Below are 6636 nucleotides of genomic sequence, written 5' to 3' on the forward strand. Positions count from 1 at the left end.
GGCAGGAGGGGTAGTCATTGAGGCATGCGGGCTCTCTGTTGCGGTGAACGGGCTTCTCTCTAGTTGTGGCCTGCTGGCTCCAGAGTGAGTGGGCTCTGCAGTTTGCAGCACACAGGCTCTCTAGTTGAGGCGCATGACCTCAGTAGTTGTGGCGCACAGGCTTAGTTGCCCTGCAGCATGTGGAACCTTAGTTCCCTGACAAGGGGTCGAACCTGCATCCCCTGCATTGTAAGGTGGATTCTTTACCACTGGACCACCAGGGAAGTCCCCAGGTGTATTTTATAACTTTGGGTGACTTTATATGAATGCAGAGTGGGAGCTGACCACCTGATGTGGTAAAAAGACAATCAGCTTAGGAGTTAGAAATTCTGTCTCCTTCTACTGGCATCTCCATTGATTCATCTTGTGACACCTTGTGACATACTGTCTCAGGTGCCTCATTTTTGAAATGAAAGTGATAGCAATGCCTGACTTATTCACTTGACAGCTGGAGGATCAAACATGGTAAGTATGACAAAATGCTGTGGAAATATAAGGTTTTACAGTACTGTATGAAAATGTCAAGTTTAGCATCTCTTGTCTTCAGGCTTAGTGCAGAAGCAAAAACAGGAACAGCCTTGGATGGGAATGCAGTATAGATGACCTTTGAGGCCCTGCCAGAGGCCCTGCAATTAAGACCCTGAACCAACAAATTACTTATGCCTGACTTATGAATTAAAACGTTTTTGACAAAGTGTGAGCCAACTAACAAATGACAAAGCTGTGTTCAATATATTAATACAGGGGTGGAGTCAAGATGGCAGTGTGGGCACACGCCGAATTAGCATCTCCCCACAACTAGAGCACCTGCCAGGCGCTGGTGGGGGACCCTGATGCCCAATGAGACAGGAGGAACCCGCAAGTGAACCGGTAGAATGTGGGGGGACTGAGGGGACAGGAGAAGTGGAGGCCAGACAGGATCGGCGCCCCTGAGGCTGGGCAGATCAGGAGAGGCAGGCGAGAGGGGCCCTCTGGGAGGAGCAGGAAGGAGCGGAGGGCATTTGCCCCGCCCACTCGAGCCCAGGAAGCCTGCTGGGCTCCCAGGTGAGGTCCCCCTGCCCTCTGAGACCAGGGGTGGGGGGCACGCCCGGGCCCCTTCTGTTCTGTTGAGGCTAAACCCCACCCCCCACAGCCCCCAGGGCCTTTTCCAGCCCTGTGGGTCCTAAGCATAGGCCCCACCCACTGACCAAACCTCACCCTTGCTTAGGTCCCGCCCTCCACATCCAAGGCCTTGTCCTCCCCATTTTTTTTCTTTTCCCTCCTCCTCTTTTTTTACTATTGTGGTACTGTTGTACCTTTCAGTTGTTGATTCATCTATATTTTTATTTTTATATTCTTTCTAACATATCTGTTAGTTTCCTAGTCTAATTTTATTTTTGACTTTGTTATTGTTCTTTTTTTTTTTTTGCCACCCCATGAGGCTTGTGGGATCTGGTTCATGAGCCAGGCGTCGGGCCAAAGCTCCTGCAGTGGGAGCTCTGAGTCCAAACCACTGGACTAACAGAGAACCTCAGACCCCAGGGAATATTCACTGGAGTGAGGTCTCACAGAGGTCCTCATCTCAGCACCAAGACCCAGCTCTACCCAACAGCCTACAAACTCCAGTGTTGGAAGCCTCAGGGCAGACAATCAGTAAGACAGGAACACAATCACACTCATTAAAAAAAAAAAAAAAAAAGAGATGGCAAATATATGTCATAGATGAAGGAGCAAGGTAAAAACCTACAAGGTCAAATCAATGAAGAGGAAATAGGCAATCTACCTTAAAAAGAACTCAGAGTAAGATAGTAAAGATGATCCAGAATCTTGGAAATAGAATGGAGGCACCGATTGAGAAAATACAAGAAATGTTTAACAAAGATGTAGTAGGACTAAAAAACAAACAAACAGAGATAAACAACACAATAACTGAAATGAAAAATACACTAGAAGGAATCAATAACAGGATCCAAAATCTTGGAAACAGAATAGAGAAAATGCAAGAAACATCTAACAAAGACCTAGAAGAACTAAAAAGGAAACTCGATGAAGTAACAATGAACAACACAATAAATGGAATTAAAAATACTCTAGATGGGATCAATACCAGAATAACTGAGGCAGAAAACAGATAAGTGATCTGGAAGATAAAATAGTGGAAATAATTCCTGCAGAGCAGAATAAAGAATAAAAGAATGAAAAGAACTGAAGACAGTCTCAGAGAGCTCTGGGACAACATTAAACGCACCAACATTCAAATTATGGGGGTCCCAGAAGAAGAAGAGAAAAAGAAAGTGTCTGAGAAAATATTTGAAGAGATTATAGTCGAAAACGTCCCTAACATGGGAAAGGAAATAGTCAAGTCCAGGAAGCACAGACAGTCCCATACAGGATAAACCCCAGGAAAAACAGCCCAAGACACATATTAATCAAACTAACAGAAATTAAATTCAAAGAAAAAATATTAAAAGCAGCAAAGAAAAAACAGAAAATAACATACAAAGGAATCCCCATAAGGTTATCACCTGATTTTTCAGCAGAAACTCTACAGGCCAGAAGGGAGTGGCAGGATATACTTAAAGTGATTAAAGAGGGCTTCCCTTGTGGTGTAGTGGTAAAGAATCTGCCTGCTGGGCTTTCCTGGTGGTGCAGTGGTTGAGAATCTGCCTGCTAATGCAGGGGACACGGGTTCGAGCCCTGGTCTGGGAGGATCCCACATGCCGTGGAGCAACTAGGCCCGTGAGCCACAACTACTGAGCCTGCGTGTCTGGAGCCTATGCTCTGCAACAAGAGAGGCTACGACAGTGAGAGGCCAGCACACCGCGATGAAGAGTGGCCCCCGCTTGCCACAACTAGAGAAAGCCCTCATACAGAAACGAAGACCCAACACAGCAAAAATAAATTAATCAATTAATAAACTCCTACCCCCAACGTCTAAAGAAAAAAAACAAAAAACAACAATCTGCCTGCCAATGCAGGGGACACGAGTTCGAGCCCTGGTCCAGGAAGATCCTACATGCCGCAAAGCAACGGAGCCCATGCACCACAACTACTGAACCTGCACCCTAGAGCCTGCGCGCCACCACTACTGAAGCCTACACACCTAGAGCCCATGCTCCACAACAAGAGAAGCCACCACAATGAGAAGACCGCACACCGCAATGAAGAGTAGCCCCCACTCGCCGCAACTGGAGAAAGCTTGTGACAGCAATGAAGACCCAATGCAGCCAAAAATAAATAAATAAATAAATTTATTTAAAAACAAAAGAAGTGATGAAAGAGAAAAACCTACAACCAAGATTACTCTACCCAGCAAGGATCTTATTCAGATTCGACGGAGAAATCAAAAGCTTTTCAGACAAGCAAAAGCTAAGAGAATTCAGCACCACCAAACCAGCTTTACAACAAATGCTAAAGGAACGTCTCTAAGTGGGAAACACAGAGAAGAAAATGACCCACAAAAACAAACCCACAACAATTAAGAAAATGGTTAATAAGAACATACATATAGATAATCACCTTGAATGTAAATGAATTAAATGCCCCAACCAAAAGACACAGAGTGGCTGAATGGATACAAAAACAAGACCCATATATATGCTGTCTACAATAGACCTACTTCAGACCTAGGGAAACATACAGACTGAAAGTGAAGGGATGGAAAAAGATACTCCATTCAAATGGAAATCAAAAGAAAGCTGGAGTAGCAATACTCATATCAGATAAAATAGACTTTAAAATGAAGACTGTTACAAGAGATAAGGAGGGACACTACATAATGATCAAAGGATCAATCCAAGAAGAAGATATAACAATTATAAATGTTTATGCACCCAACATAGGAGCACCTCAATACATATGGCAAACGCTAACAACCATGAAAGGAGAAATCGGCAGTAACACAATAATAGTAGGGGACTTTAACACCCCACTTACACCAATGGATAGATCATCCAAACTGAAAATAAATAAGGAAACACGAGCTCCTAAAACCTATGGGACACAGCAAAAGCAGTTCTAAGACAGAAGTTTACAGCAGTTCAATCTCACCTCAAGAATACACTTTCTTCTCAAGTGCACATGGAACATTCTCCAGGATGGATCACATCTTGAGTCACAAATCAAGCCACGGAAAATTTAAGAAAATTGAAATTGTATAAAGCATCTTTTATGACCACAATGCTATGAGATTGGAAATCAATTACAGGAAAAAATCTGTAAAACACACAAATACATGGAGGCTAAACAATGCACTACTAAATAACCAAGAGATCACTGAAGAAATCAAAGAAGAGATTTTAAAAAACATAGAAACAAATGACAACAAAAACACGATGACCTAAAACCTATGGGACACAGCAAAAGCAGTTCTAAGACAGAAGTTTACAGCAGTTCAATCTCACCTCAAGAAATAAAAATCTCAAATAAACAATCTAACCCTACACTTAAAACAACTAGAGAAAGAAGAATAAAGAAAACCACCCTTAGCCAGACTCATCAAGAAAAAAAGGGGGAGGACACAAATCAATAAAGTAAGAAATGAAAAAGGAGAAATCACAACTCACACTGCAGAAATGCAAAGGATTGTAAGAGACTACTACAAACAACTATATGCCAATAAAATGGACAACCACGAAGAAATGGACAAATTCTTGGAAAGGTACAATTTTCCAAGACTGAACCAGGAAGAATTAGAAAATATAAACAGACCTATCAGAAGTAATGAAATTGAAACCATATTGAAAAATCTTCCAACAAACAAAAATCCAGGACCAGATGGCTTCACAGGTGAATTCTATCAAACATTTAGAGAACAGCTAACACTGATCCTTCTCAAACTCTTCCAAAAACTTGCAGAGGGAGAAACACTCCCAAATTCATTCTATGAAGCCACCATCACCCTGATACCAAAACCAGACAAAGATGTCACAAAAAAAGAAAACTACAGGACAATATCACTGATGAACATAGATGCAAAAATCCTCAACAAGATACTAGCAGACAGAATTCAACAGCACATTAAAAGGATCATACACCATGATCAAGTGGGTTTTATCCCAACAATGCAAGGATTCTTCAATATATGAAAATCAATCAATGTGATACACTATATTAACAAATTGAAGAAGAAAAACCATATGATCATCTCAATAGATGCAGAGAAAGCTTTGGACAAAATTCAACACTCATTTATGATAAAAACCCTCCGGAAAGTAGGCATAGAGGGAACCTACCTCAACATAATAAAGGCCGTATATGACAAACCCACAGCCAACATGGTTCTCAATGGTGGAAAGCTGAAAGCATTTCCACTAAGATCAGGAACAAGACAAGGATGTCCATTCTTGCCACTATTATTCAACATAGTTTTGGAAGTCCTAGCAATGGCAATCAGAGAAGAAAAAGACATAAAAGGAACACAAATTGGAAAACAAGAAGTAAAACTGTCACTGTTTGCAGATGACATTATACTATACATAGAAAATCCGAAAGATGCCACCAGAAAACTACTAGAACTAATCAGTGAATTTGGTAAGGTTGCAGCATACAAAATTAATGCACAGAAATCTCTGGCATTCAGATACACCAACAATGAAAAATCAGAAAGAGAAATTAAAGAAACAATCCCGTTTACCATTGCAACAAAAATAATAAAATATCTAGGAATAAACCTGCCTAAGAAGGCAAAAGACTTGTACTCAGAAAACTATAAAACACTGATGAAAGAAATCAAAGATGACATAAACAGATGGAGAAATATACCATGTTCTTGGATTGGAAGAATCAACATTGTGAAAATGACTATACTCCCCAAAGCAATCTACAGATTCAGTGCAATCCCTGTCAAACTACCAGTGGCATTCTTCACAGAATTAGAACAAAAAATCTTACAATTCGTATGGAAACACAAAAGACCCCAAGTCGCGAAAGCAATCTTGAGAAAGAAAAGTGGAGTTGGAGGAATCAGGCTCCCCAACTTCAAACTATATCACAAAGCTACAGTGATAGTATGGTACTGGCACAAAAACAGAAACATAGATCAATGGTACAGGATAGAATGCCCAGAGATAAACCCATGCACATATGGGCACCTAATTTATGACAGAGGAGTCAAGAACATACAATGGAGAAAAGACAGCCTCTTCAGTAAGTGGTGCTGGAAAAACTGGACAGCTACATGTCAAAGAATGAACTTAGAACACTCTCTAATGCCATACACAAAATAAACTCCAAATGGATTAAAGACCTAAATGTAAGACCAGACACTATAAAACTCTTAGAGGAAAACATAGGAAAAACGCTCTTTGACATAAACCACAGCAAGATCTTTTTTGATCCACCTCCTAGAGTAACAGAAATAAAAACAAGCAAATGGGACTTAATTAAACTTAAAAGCTTTCACACAGCAAAGGAAACCATAAACAAGACAAAAAGACAACCCTCAGAATGGGGGAAAATATTTGCAAATGAAACAACAGATAAAGGATTAATCTCCAAAATACACAAACAGCTCATGGAGCTCAATATCAAAAAAACAAACAATCTAATTTAAAAATGGGTGGAAGATCTAAATAGACATTTCACCAAGGAAGACATACAGATGGCCAAGAGGCACAT

This window comes from Physeter macrocephalus, chromosome 8 (assembly GCF_002837175.3).
Source record: "Physeter macrocephalus isolate SW-GA chromosome 8, ASM283717v5, whole genome shotgun sequence".
Lineage (NCBI taxonomy): Eukaryota > Metazoa > Chordata > Mammalia > Artiodactyla > Physeteridae > Physeter > Physeter macrocephalus.